The sequence below is a fragment of the Mytilus trossulus genome, chromosome 9 (genome assembly GCF_036588685.1).
Source record: "Mytilus trossulus isolate FHL-02 chromosome 9, PNRI_Mtr1.1.1.hap1, whole genome shotgun sequence".
NCBI classification, from domain to species: domain Eukaryota; kingdom Metazoa; phylum Mollusca; class Bivalvia; order Mytilida; family Mytilidae; genus Mytilus; species Mytilus trossulus.
In genome coordinates this window covers 57,457,698-57,472,078 of record NC_086381.1, presented here as the reverse complement: position 1 = coordinate 57,472,078, position 14,381 = coordinate 57,457,698, and positions in this window count along the sequence as shown.

The window sequence follows — 14,381 nt, the reverse complement described above, 5'->3', positions numbered from 1 at the left end:
TACCAGAGGGACAGTAAAACTCATCGATCGATCGAAAATTATCTCACAATATCATGACTAAAAAAAAAGAAAAAGATAAACAGACAAAAAATAGTACACAAGACACAAATAGAACATTTAGAAAACGAAAGAATAATAAAAAAGAACCCAACATAACTGTGATATTGCTTATTAATTTTTGAATAAAAATACGTGTTTTTGTATAATAAAACTTAATTTTCAACCCAATTTATGACTAAATATATACATAAACATTTAATACCATAACGTATATTACAAAACTTCTATGAATCGGATATGATTTCTTATTTACAGTATTTAATTATAACACGCATTTGCTATGAATCAGATAAGGAAAATCTGCATGTTCAGAAATCCAGTGAAATATAGAATGTTAACTGCAGAGTAGCGACGTTAATGTATTATCGTAACTAGATAAAGGAAAATGTGGTATGAGTGCCAAGGTGACAACTTTCCATCGAAATAACAATTTATAAAAGTAAACAATTATAGCTCAAGCTAAGGCCTTCAACACAGAGCCTTGGCTCACACCTAACAGCAAGCTATAAATGACCCAAAAACTAGTAATGTAAATCCAACGGTCTTATCTATATAAATAGTTATCAAAGGTACCAGGATTATAATTTAATACGCCAGACGCGCGTTTCGTCTACATAAAGACTCATCAGTGACGCTCAGATCAAAAAAGTTAAAATGCCAAACAAATACAAAGTTGAAGAGCATTGAGGACCCAAAAATTCCTAAAAGTTGTGCCAAATACGGCTAAGGTAATCTACTCCTGGGCGTAAGAAAATCCTTAGTTTTTCGAAAAATTAAAAGTTTTGTAAACAGAAAATTTATAGAAATGACCATATAATTGATAATCATGTCAACACCGAAGTGCTGACTACTGGGCTGGTGATACCCTCAGGGACGAAACGTCCACCAGCAGTGGCATCGACCCAGTGGTGTAAATAGTTATCAAAGGTACCAGGATTATAATTTAATACGCCAAGAAACGTAGCTCACTCCTTAGTTTTCGATGAAAGCGCCATATTTCAAAACGAAAAAGACTAACAGACAAACAACAGTACGCAACACTTGATGTATTTATGTCATGACTGTGCCAGTGAGTGTGTAAACGCCACCAATGTCACATCCCTTTTACGAAGACTTTTAATTATCTATCGTCTTACATCGTATTTTTCTTTATTGAGACACACAAACCTACCCAAAAATTGGAGTTGATATCAGGTTCTCCGGAAGGGTAGGCAACTTGATTTTTATTTGGCACATGCTAATATAAAATTGAGAATGGAAATGGGAATTGTTTTAAAGAGACAACAACCCGACTATAGAGCAGACAACAGTCTATATATAAAATGGACTATATAACATAATTGTATACATTTTAAACGTTCACTCCATTCTATCAAAAATACAAAGGTTATTTTTCATAAAATGCTAACTAGTTATTTTAAATGTTTCAATCTTGTATCCTATCGATATATATATTCTGGTTTCGAATAAGGTTATATTGTATTGATTTCTTCTTATTCAGGAATGCAATGATTTATTCATTGATGGGATTTGTGTCATTTGCCGAGTGATACCGTGCTAAGGATTATTGTCCCTGAAAGCGTATATACTATAAACCAGTAAGAATGGTACTGAGTGGTAGTTTTGTCTTCAATCCATGGTTAATTCATTAACTGTTTTCCATGATCAGTACTGTCCTGATGAATATATATGTTCACAGACTTTGCTATAAAAAATAATCGGAATTAAAGTATTTAGGCTAATAATGATAGTGTATTTATATTTTTAGACATAATGAATATCAGCGCAGGACTTACTTTCAAAATTTCAATAACTGTTATAGCATATTTTCAAATATATTAGAAATATATTGCAAATGCGTATGAACCACACAAATAATGAAAAACAATAAAATTAAGAAAGGCACGGGAAATGTGTCAAGGGAACAAACCTTGACCAAAGAGTAAAATAACAGTTCAAGGCAAAAGAGTCTTCAACACAGCGAGAAAATTCTTCATATGGGTTTCAGCTTGCCATCAAGAAACACGTTTACTAGTTCATCGAAATTGGACGTCAAACTTTACTCTAAAACATATACTAGACGAACACGAATTAAAAATATATGAATACAAGACCGACAAAGGTCAGAACCTTCCGAGTTGGGTAAGGCGCATAAATACGTCGGGGGTAAACATGTTTTGTGGTGAGATCTCAACCTTCTCCTTATTCGTCTAGCTAATATAGAATAAACAATCACAAAGCAATGCGCACAGTTAAACCCAATTAAAAAGAAGTCCCCGTTTGATCTCATTACAGGTTACTGAAAACCTGAGAAAATGACAATGATACATTAGTTACCAAAGGACTACTAACAGATACTAACATGCAAGCTGTTTAAACTGATTGAAAGAATGTTTCATCACCATATCAATGTGTTTTCCAAATAAACACACAATTTTATTGATGTTTTGATAGACACTTGCATGTACTCAAAACTCCTAGGTCCACAAACCATGTAGATATGTCGAAAACCTATATATTTTCAAAAACAATATGTAGAGGTGCCCTTATCGTGATGTCATGCCTAATAATTCAACATTGTAATGCATTCTATATTGTACATTTTAAATTAATGCAACAGGAGTATACCATTGTTCATAAATCATAAAGCTATAAAGCAAAAATAAATACGGTTTACAATATTGAATCGAGAAAAACACATCAATCATACAAGGAAATGTACGGAACATCAGAAACACTGAACTGCATATAGGTAACGCAAATATACATATACTTGACTATTCGATAACAACGGTCATATACTTGTTATGGTAAGGGCCATGTAAAAAAAAAAAAAAATGGGTGGTTGAATTTTAAATTATTGATAGCTACACCTCACGCTTATATGGCAATGTTAAAAATACCGCAAAAATAACAACATTACGTGACGGGAGGACAGTACAGATATAAGCAACAACATTGAGGCCAATACATAATATAGTCTTCTTCTTCTTCCAGTTAAGCGGCCGCAATCAACTGTCTGATTATTCTGCCACTGTAAGTACAATACAACAGATAAACCGCAGAATAACAACAATAACCTGCAACGAATTTACAACAGCTCACCAGGTCTCCACAATCGAAGTATAAACTGCTCGTCACATGAATTGATTAACGCAAAAACATGTTGACATATTCAAGAGTATAGTATTTTACCAGTTTTAGGTAGGGTTTGTGTTGCTAAGTCTTTAGTTTTCTATATTATATTTTGTATTCTATTGGTTGTCTGTTTTGTCATTGTTTGTTCCAGCCATTGCATTTTCATTTTTTTTTTAATTTTTTGAATTTGAATGTCTTTCTGGTATTTTCGCGCCAAATGACTTTTATATAAAAGACTAATCAATAATGCTCGAATAAACAAAAGCTATAAAGGATAACAAAAAGTTCGAAGTTAAATAGCATTGAGGAAAAACAATTCCTAAAATTAATACAATGTTAATTTATACTTATGACTATAAATATGCTTTTTTGTTCTTTTTAATTTTATGGATCTTGTCTGTACACTAGCTTTAATTATTTGTAATATCTTAAATTTTTCACTTATTCTTACTACAATTGTATAACTTCAAGATTATAAGAATTGTTTTAAAACCGGTTTTTTTCTAAAGTGAATATTGATTGGTTAAATATTTCTCAGTGATGTCCTGCCATGGCTTTGTTTGAATTTGGTTGTTAGCTTTTTGGTCATGAATGTTTGTCTCTAATATTTAAATAACTGTGCATTTGTATTCAGATATCGCAGATCAAATTTATTCGTTCATTGTGTAATCATACGTTTTTTGATTGAGTTAAGCCTGCCAATTGATATTTTATCGTCTGTTTTTCTATGTTGTGATGTTATGCTATTTTTTCAGAAAAAGGGAGAAGGTTTGGATCCATTAAAACATTTAATCCCGCTGCAAATGTTTGTTCCTGTCCTAAGTCAGGAATCTGATGTACAGTAGTTGTCGTTTGTTTACGTAATATATACGTGTTTCTCGTTTCTCGTTTTGTTTATATAGATTAGACCGTTGGTTTTCCCGTTTGAATGGTTTAACACTAGTAATTTTGGTGCCCTTTATAGCTTGTTGTTCGGTGTGAACCAAGGCTCCGTGTTGAAGGCCGTACTTTAACCTCTAATGGTTTACTTTTTAAATTGTTATTTGGATGGAGAGTTGTCTCATTGGCACTCACACCACATCTTCCTATATCTATATATATATTTTCTATAAAGATATTTTAAGGCATAACAGGGAGGCGACAGACACTGAAGAGACTATTAAACTCGGTTATAAGTCGGCAGTTTGTTTTACCTTGTTTTATCTCACCGCCTAAATGTGTATCGCTATATATTGTTTCACAGTAGATTTATTTAGTGCTTTTGAAGTAAATACAACTTTCATTTATTAACGCTTAGTTCACAGAGTATGGTAAAAAAGACATATCTGATAGTTAAAGATAAACAGATGACTTTAAAAAAGTATTCGGCTGTTGCCTGCTCTATGGTCGCGTTGTTGTCTCTTTTGTACATTCCCTATTTTATTCTCTATTGTATTGACATGTATCTTAGATATTAAACAAATCATACGACTTATTCATTCAATACTAACTCACTATTCATAAAATATTGTGGAAAATTATCCTTTTTTGATACATAATTTGAATATATAAAGAATTACAGTGACGCCAGTTATATGTGAATAAAAGATGCGTAGTTTTTTCGTGGTAGTAAATGCTGTATATACATGATATACTGTAATTACAGGAATAAGAAGAAAACCAGCTGAAATGTTTTCATGTGAATTTTTTTTTTAAAAACATCTGAAATAGATAGTAGTTGATACGAATGGGATTTGCCTCAGCTAAGAACTTTTTTTCGTATGCAAATAAGGGATAATAATGTTCGCAGGTTGTTAAAGAGTATGCCATACTGTGTTTGGGTTTGTCTGACCAAAAAAGAAAAAAAATATATTTTGCAACTAAAACATTTAAAAGTTCTTTCTAACCGAATGTTTTAGTGCGACATTTTGTCGGTAAGACAGAATTTATGATATACTGTTTTTACTTATTAAATTATCGTTTTGAATAAGAAGACAAATAATTATTTATCGCCTCATATTCATACGGTTACATTATTTGTATCCTTGTTTGTGTTTACCATTGTCTCGCATCCTCATAATAAATTACTCATCATTCTGAATTTTAAATAGTTTCTGGACATGTTACATAACACTAATTGTTTTTGTTTTAACTAATTTTGTTATATACAGAAGAAAACGTGCATTTGTTGATCATTCAAATTAAAGAATCGTGTTAATGGACATAAATCATAATAAGACCTATAGCCGCAAAGCAGGATACTTAAATTTACATTTGTTTGTTATATCGTTTCTTTGTGTCATTTCGTGTATAAAAGCTAGATCAACTGTCGATTATTTCAAAGCGATTAATACACTTATAACAGTATTTTCAATGTAAGTATATTTTCAATCAAATTAAGTGTAAAACTGAATGCATGTTTTGTTAGTTTACAGCAATGAGAAATTATGTTACTTAAAATATTGAAAGCAGATAAAAAATACGCACTTCATGCAAAAGGTGGAACGACGTTTTTATCAATTTGAACTTGCACGGATTGTAGTTGTGATGCAAGCGGCACATGTGTCATAATAGGACCACCTTGTACGATATGAAAATCTGTTGCATAAAATCACGTGATGCATTGTGGAACAAATTGTATAAAATTCAGGACTGACATATCCTACTAACCAATCAATTTAAGATAAATAAAATGAAATTAAGTTAAGTCAAGTTAGATATGCTGCACATAATTGTAAGCGTTGCTCTAGAAGAAAGTTCAGCTGCATTTAGCAATGAAGCTCTCATGATACAGTCGTGTTCGACTATAACGGGGTTCGACTGCACTTATATCGAAAACAAAAATACCGAACTCTAAGACATTGACACTGAACAAAAAGATCATGATAGAAAAACCTGACTTTTCTATCTGAAACTACGGTAACTGGTAGCCTCTAGCCATTTTTTACAATTTACCTGACTTTTTACCAATATTCAATGCACGGTATCTTTAAATAAAAAATGTTGAAATCAGTCCTTTCTAGAATTTACGCGACTAAACAGTCAGCATATTTTCTTTGAATTGTTATGCAAACGAGATGAGGAGTAATTTGCTTTCAAGTTTATCAGTTATTTTAGACTACAAAGAATTGTCATTCAAACTATATAGATAGTGTAAGAATAATACCAATTGAACTAAAAAAGAATAAAACGAAATTGAGACAAACGATGACAAGAGACCAACAGATATAGTACCGACACCCTTTTATTAACCAGATTAAAAACTCAAAATTATTTCATTACAGCTACTGTTGAAAATCGCTTGCCTTTGTACTTTTAATTTCCTTCTTTTCAAATAGTGAATTAACATGGAAAATATACGTTCAAATGTATATATTTATTGTAGATTACAGAAAAAAGAATGAAGTTTTATGTTTGTTTAGTCGTATGTCTAATATTAGTTGGAGGTAAGTCAAAATAAAAATCAACTTCAAATTTAATGTTTGAATGTAATATGTAAATGTGTATATTTATTTCTTGTCTCGGAACGATCCTTATATTCATTAACAAAACGAATGCAGAAATAAAGTGTCTGCATTAGGAAGTTTTACACTTTCCTGTTGTCACAGCTTAATTCTTCACCGTTTGTTCTAAGGTGTAAGCTTTTTTTTTTGTAAGGTTCGTCATTTCAAACATCAGTGGATAGAGACCATTTCTTTTTAAAATTAAGACCGAACGAGATAATTTCTAATAAGTAGGTGAATGAGACGACATTCATACCAAACAATAAAAACGTGTGATTAATGAAGAGTTGAGTATAAGAATGTTAATTAAATTTTATTCCAATTTTGTAAGAAGAAGAGCAATTTAAAACACACAGTCCTTGTAACCGAACGCGTTACTATTTTGGCGATCAGTCATCAGTAATCGACCAGTCACCAATTAGTCAGGTTCGCGTCAAACTCACATCGCGAATCTCTAATTTTATTCATATTTAATGGAGATCCACCCATCCCAATGCAAATGTTCAAGAATAATTATGTTAAATGAGGGTTCATGGCTTCACTTAAAATGGAGACATAATTTGCTCTGAATCAACACACAAATGTTTAAGTAACTTACACATTAGGTCATTCATATTTGAGTCTTTGTTAAAGACTATGCTTACTTATGGAGGTCATTTATACACTTGTGTTATTAGAATAATTTACTATTGACATAAAATCAACCTCTCCTTCTATGCATATCCTACTTTTGTTTTGATTTGTATTTGTTTTTAACGGAAAGTAAGTGTTGAAGGGCGAGAGGAATAGAGTGAGCTAAGAACTGGAGCGAGGACGATTTATCATAAATTTCCAACCAAAATCAATATAAGAAAAAAGCATCATATTAAAGATGTTGTTTAAAAAAAAATGACGTCAGTTAGTTTTTGAAATGTCAAAATTTTTATTTGAACCTTCTTACAACAAAATTGACCTAAATAAAGTAGGAAACATACTTTTCTGAAACATAGCATATCTATACTTGTATGTCAAAGAATAAAAATAGATATGTAATGATTGAGATGGGGGATTATGTGTATAAAATTATGTGCTGGCAAATAATTGCATGTAAAAAACGAACACACATGCGCAATATGTTTTGTTCATCATGGATTACTGTTAAAATGCTTTAGGTGTATATATATCTGCGTGCCTGAGTGATAGAGGACTACTGATAAGATTTTGCGTTTGGACCCACCGAAATTATAGTTTTTTGTAATTGTTTTACACTTGGTTGATATTGCTATTCAATTTGATCTGATAGCCCACGTTTGTAGTATAGTCTCAGAGGTCAGTGTTTTAGTACTGACACGAGTTATAACATACATTTCTGTAATGCTTATTTGATGAATTTTCAAAATTTAAGAAACTAAGGTACCTACATCGGCAGGACAGATTGACGTGATAACTATTTGGTTAGAACTTTTAGAAATCGTTTTTGGTTACACAGCTTATCAAATATTCAATTTGTTTTTGTACATCGTAAGAATTAATCTGTTTTACGTGTGACAGTTACTGATGAAGGGTAACACCAAGAGCATGACAGTTTATTTCGTAATCTTACTTTAATGAAGAAATATCTATTAAGTTTCGTCATTTTCGTGGTGCATGAGATATATAAAAAAAATATATTACCTGGTCACAGTATTTGATGTAAACAAATACTTTACTTTCAGTCAACATGGCACATGAAGAAATGTTCGAAGACAAAAGCCTTATCCATAAGTAAGTTGGGTCGTACGGTTTGATTATTAGATACGTGTGAATCGATAGTTAAATTAGTGCGTTTGAATACAGAAAATGTATCAAAAATTATTAAATGTCAAAAGGACATGTATTGTAAATAAAAATATCTATATTTACAATCCAAATGCGTAATCAATCAATACTGTTGTGTGAACATGTTATAATGTTATAACAAATAGATTCAGAAATGCAACGCGAACATATATACGGAGTATTCTTTGTACCGTATAATAAATTCTATGTCTCGAAGATAGTGAGTGATCATATAGACACAAACTCGAAATATACCATATTGGTAATGAAAAGGATAAACAGACGCACAGCAGTATTAACAAAATTATATGGATCAAACCAACCAAAATTGGAGATATATTCATGTGCTTCTGATGGATATGATGGCACCCATTATGTGTAAATTTCAAGTCATTAACAGGCGTTATATGACTTTGTTGTTGGCACAACTGAATGGAAAACAACTCCATCAGAATATTAACTCGTAAACGTTTATAGTTAATCAAATGAAGTGTAGACCTTGTAGTCAGTACTTTCTGTAACAACACATGTCATATAGATTTCAACCTCTAAGAAATATGCTTTGATATATCAATGTTCCAATGAACGAAATATGTGATTACTGGTGTTTGTATTGAATGTATTAATTCTACTTAAGTTTTTTATAGGCTCGTAAAAAGACAAACGGTTATTACATGTCGTGGAGAAGCATGTACTCATGGCAGTAATTGCTGTAAATATCATAACTGTTTTGGCGTAGGGTTTAAGGTATGCAGGCGTGCCTAAATTGGCGAGTGAGTCAGCTATATATTATTTACAGGTCCTAGTGAACATAACTGGACCTAAGAATTAAATGAAATGAAAATTTGTAATTTTTATTGTACTTGTTTGTGCGATTCAATTATTGTAACTTTTAAAAATTGCAAATCTAATAAGTTTACGAATTATCTTTGCACCAAGTTTATTTTAAAACAATACGAATCTTTAACATAACCAATGCTTTGTTTGTAAGCCATAAAACGTAACCAAGTTGACGGTTTTTAAAACAGGGGAAAATATAAGTTTAATACAATGTATTTCGACATCTATTAACATGATAAATCATTATAAATGAACAATGAGATACAAGTGAATTGTCCTATCAGGCAAATAAACTCAGCATAGATACCAGGATTAAAATTTTATATTAACGCCAGACGCGCGTTTTGTCTTCAAAAGACTCACAGTGACACTCGAATCAAAAAATGTTTAAAAGGCCAAAAAGAGTACGAATTTGAAGAGTATTGGGGACAAAAAATCCCTAAAAGTAACTCTCAAAATTTAAAATTAGATATCGATTGCACAATAATGGTATTTATATTAGCTTTGGTCCATGGAAAAACAATGATATAAAAAAAAATAAAAAAAAACAGTCATCGTTTATCACTATACGGGTTTAAACATTGAAAAATAAAATAAAAAAAATCCGAACTTCAGGTAAAAATCAAAACCGAAAGCCAATCATCAAATGGCAACATAAAAAACTCAAAAACATTTAACGAATAGATATCAACTGTAATAATCATGATTTGGTACAGACATGTAAAGAATGGTGGATTAAACCTGGTTTATAACTCGTTAAAACTCGCACTTGTATGAGAGTCGCATACAATTCCATTATATTGACAACTATATATGTGTGAAAAAAAATCCAGATATTAATTGGGCCGTTAGTTTTCTCGTTTGAATTGTCATTTCGGGGTATTTAAATGCTGACTATGCGGTTTGAGCTTTGCTCATTGTTGAAGGCCATACGGTGATCTAGTTGTTAATTTCTGTGTCATTTGGTCTCTTGTGGAGAGTTGTTGTCACGGACGGACGGACGGATGGATAAGTCTTTCAGTGTATTTTTACAATATTGACTGAAGAATCAACGATTAGAATAAATAAATTATTTAATAAACAAAAAAGAAAATTAAGAAGAAAAATACATCAAATTATCATAAACATAAAAGTCCAAATAAATAGTCCAACAGCTTCATTAGTTTGTATATCCAGATTACTTCCCTATATGTTATATCGTTATGACGGTTATGGTATCGTGCACGACAGTTCCTCTATAATACGTAGATATGTTGTTTGATGAATTTTGTATGGTTGCGTTCAATCTGTATGACCGCTCCTTAACACTGCAGCATTGTTATACTCTGGTGCAGGCTGGAACTTCGGAATTGATGCACTATTTTCAGTAGAATCATTGTAGGTTAAATTAAGATATCAAATATGAAATGCTCTAACGAGTGTGGCATCCTTTCACACGAAAATCCCAAGCAGAAATAAAATGACAACGTGTCCAAAGAAGTCATCTGACCACTGTTTAAAAATAGCCAAACCTGTCCGAAGAACTCGATTGACCACTATTTAAAGATAGTCAACAGGTGTGTAAATAGGCCAAGCCTTATCAGTGTGCGTTTAAACACAGGTGAACCAAACTTAGGCCAAACGTAAATATATACATAAAAGCGTATGTTAAAACTATGTATAAAATAAACTGTGAAAAAAGGCGTCCTGCGCAAAGACTGCAAATGCAATTCTCTGATTATGACGACAATTTCACAAATCGTTATCTATATACAAGTTTGACTGAATAAATATGTGAATAACTCTATAAAATTCATCTGAATCGTAACAGTTGTCTCATTGGAATTAATACTACATCTTCTTTTTTTTTTAAATAAGAGATAAATATGCTTAATATAGTGACACAACTGTTTACATTGCGTTATTATCTTTATCACTATAATTATAAAAAAGAAATATGTCAACAGAAAAGCATGACAATGTATCAAAGCATACAAACCGTCATATGTCTACACATGTTGTGATTTCACAGATGCGACAATAACATATTTTACTATCCACCAAAGTTAAAATAAAGTTGACGTAAGCAATTTTTGACAACCGTACGGCCTTCAACAATGATAAGAACCAATATCTTATAGTCGGATATAAAATGCTCAAACCTTAAAAAATATAATACAATTCAATTGAGAAAACTAACGGCTTCATGTATAACAAAACAAATCACGGAAAACAAATATGACAGACACGAACCAACGAAAATCACTGAACTACAGTCTCCTGACTACGAACAGTGACATACAGAATGTGGCTGGATTATACATGATTAAGAACGTTCAACCCTCCCTTAACATTAAACAGTGGTTTTACAACACAACATAAGAACAAATTATCAACATCAGTCGAAAAAGGCTTAACTTATCAGATCGGTACAATGCAGAAAAAACATCGAACATGGACACAGACACGGGCGTGCAGGTTATTTATCCATCCCTTACCCATAACAACAAAAAGGACACTAAGTTCAAATGTTAGAGATTGTAACATTAGACTACAGTTGAGCAAAGTCAATGTATAATCGTGTGTCATAGTGAAATACTCACTTATGCTGACCAGGACATAAGTTTCACTCCTGCATATGTATCGGATGCAAATTAATTTGAACCTATCGACGGAACATATTTACATTGGATTATCTCCCGTTTGCAAGAATAAAACTCAACAAAAATAACTAACATGTATTTTATACATTTTGGATTACTTCTGAAACGAGAGCAGGATATACATTGCATCGATAAACAAACTTAACTGTAATATCAAAACCATATTCATACAATTTTAAAGATTATAGGTTAATTATGAAGTACATGCATGTGTGTTAATTAACCAATGTGAAATTTCATTAGAATTGTTTTAAATGTTCCTGCATATTGATTAAAAATTTCAGGATAAAACACATGCACATACAAGAGATAATGCTTTTTGTTTTGAATTTTAACCAATCCTTTTCTACTTTCACAACTATGTTTTCTAGGACAACAGACGGGGTGCTGTTGAGTGTTTTGACAGTTTGCAATATAGAAAACTTGTCTTATATTGTATTTGTTAAATCCTTCTGTTCAGATAATGTTCAATGGAAACGTTTAATGACAGTTGTCCTAAATTTTGCTCATAAATATTGTGTGTGCAATCTAGCACATTATGTCATGAACAAGTATCTCGGATTAAGGTTAGTTATACTTGCTTAGAGGCGCAAATGTAAATGTGATAATGAATTGCAAATGTTGTACCTGGCGTTATCCAGTTGATCTGCATACATACATACAATATGCAATCAGTGTATGAAAGGCGTTGGCATAATCTGCTGGTTTCAATTTTTTATACACGACTCTGATAAAATGAAATCATATAACGTAAACATAAACGTTCTGAAGTATCTTGCTTTGCGGCTGTATGTCATTTCCTAGTTAACGGTCCTTCATACGCCTCATGCCTTTCAATGTTCAGAAAAATGCTCGTTTCCGTCTTTATATCTTTGTTTCTTTACAAAATTTATTCTAAACAATAAAATTAATTATTAAATGTTATGTAACATGTCAAGAAACAATTCAAAAATATGTAAATAATGAGATGGTCAAGACGAAAACAAATTTGTAAATGTATATATTTTTAACTATTCATCACTGAGTTGTATTACAAAGGACTTGCAAATAAAGTGATACAAACTAGATCAGTATAGACATAGAGGTGTTAAAAAGTATCCTCTTCTTGAAAGAAGGTGAAAAATCAACGAAATATTTTTTTAGTTTAGAAAAGAAAAATGGCCAAAACAAGTTATGGAATCGTATAAAAACAAAAACGGGTGAGTATAACTATGATATTGATTCGATATTAAAAGAACAAGTACAATTTTACTCCACACTTTTTACGGCTGAAGGGTGGGACAAAAATAGCGGTGAAAAGCTTTGCCAATTTATTGAAAATAAGGTAAGTTCGGACGATAAGGAGATGCTTGATAGTAATATAAATATGGAAGAATTAGAAAAAGTGCTCAAAGATCTCAAGACTAACAAATCGCCAGGTGAGGATGGCATTATATCTGAATTTTACATTTTGTATTGGGATATAATAAAAAAATATTTTTTCACACTCCTTCAAGAAATATTTGATAAAAATGTCTTAAGTAAATCACAACATAAAGGGGTTCTTACGTTATTACATAAGGGTGGTGAAAGAGAAAATATTAAAAATTGGAGACCTCTTACATTACTTAACACCGATTATAAAATCATAGCAAAACTTCTTGCAATGAGACTGAAAAAAGTCTTACCGAAAATAATACATTCAGATCAAAAAGGGTTTGTTAAAGGAAGAAACATTAGTGATGCTAACAGATTAATTCAAGATATAATAGACTATATTGACAACGAAGACGAAGATGGAATAATAATATTTCTTGATCAACAAAAAGCTTTTGATAGATTTGAATGGGAATGGGTGGACTTTGTATTAGAAAAGTTTAATTTTGGGGGGAAATTTAGACAATGGATCAAAATGTTACTCTATGATGCTATTACTTGTATAAAAACAAATGGACATGTTTCAAAATATTTTTCGATAACACGTTCGGCCAGACAGGGCTGTCCAATAGCACCCCTTATATATATTTTGTAAGCAGAACCAATGGCATGTGCAATACGAGGTAACAAGGAAATTGAAGGGATTCAAATACCTGGTGAGGGGGTAAAAGTATAGAAACTAAATTATGCATGTTTGCTGATGACACTCAGCTTTTTAACAAAAAAGAGAAATCAGTATTAAAATCTTTTGATGTCCTAACGTTATACGAAAAATCTTCGGGATCTAAAATAATTTTGATAAAACCAAAGGTTTACTTATAGGATCTCTTAAAAGGAAAAAACTAAAATTTAATAAAGTTAAATGGATTACAGGTAATGTAAAAACCCTCGGAGTAAATCACGGATATGAAATTGATAATGATGCTATATGGCAAAGTATAATATAAAAGATTAAAAACTGTGTCCACGTTTGGAAAAGCAGGAAACTTTCATTTAGTGGTAAAAC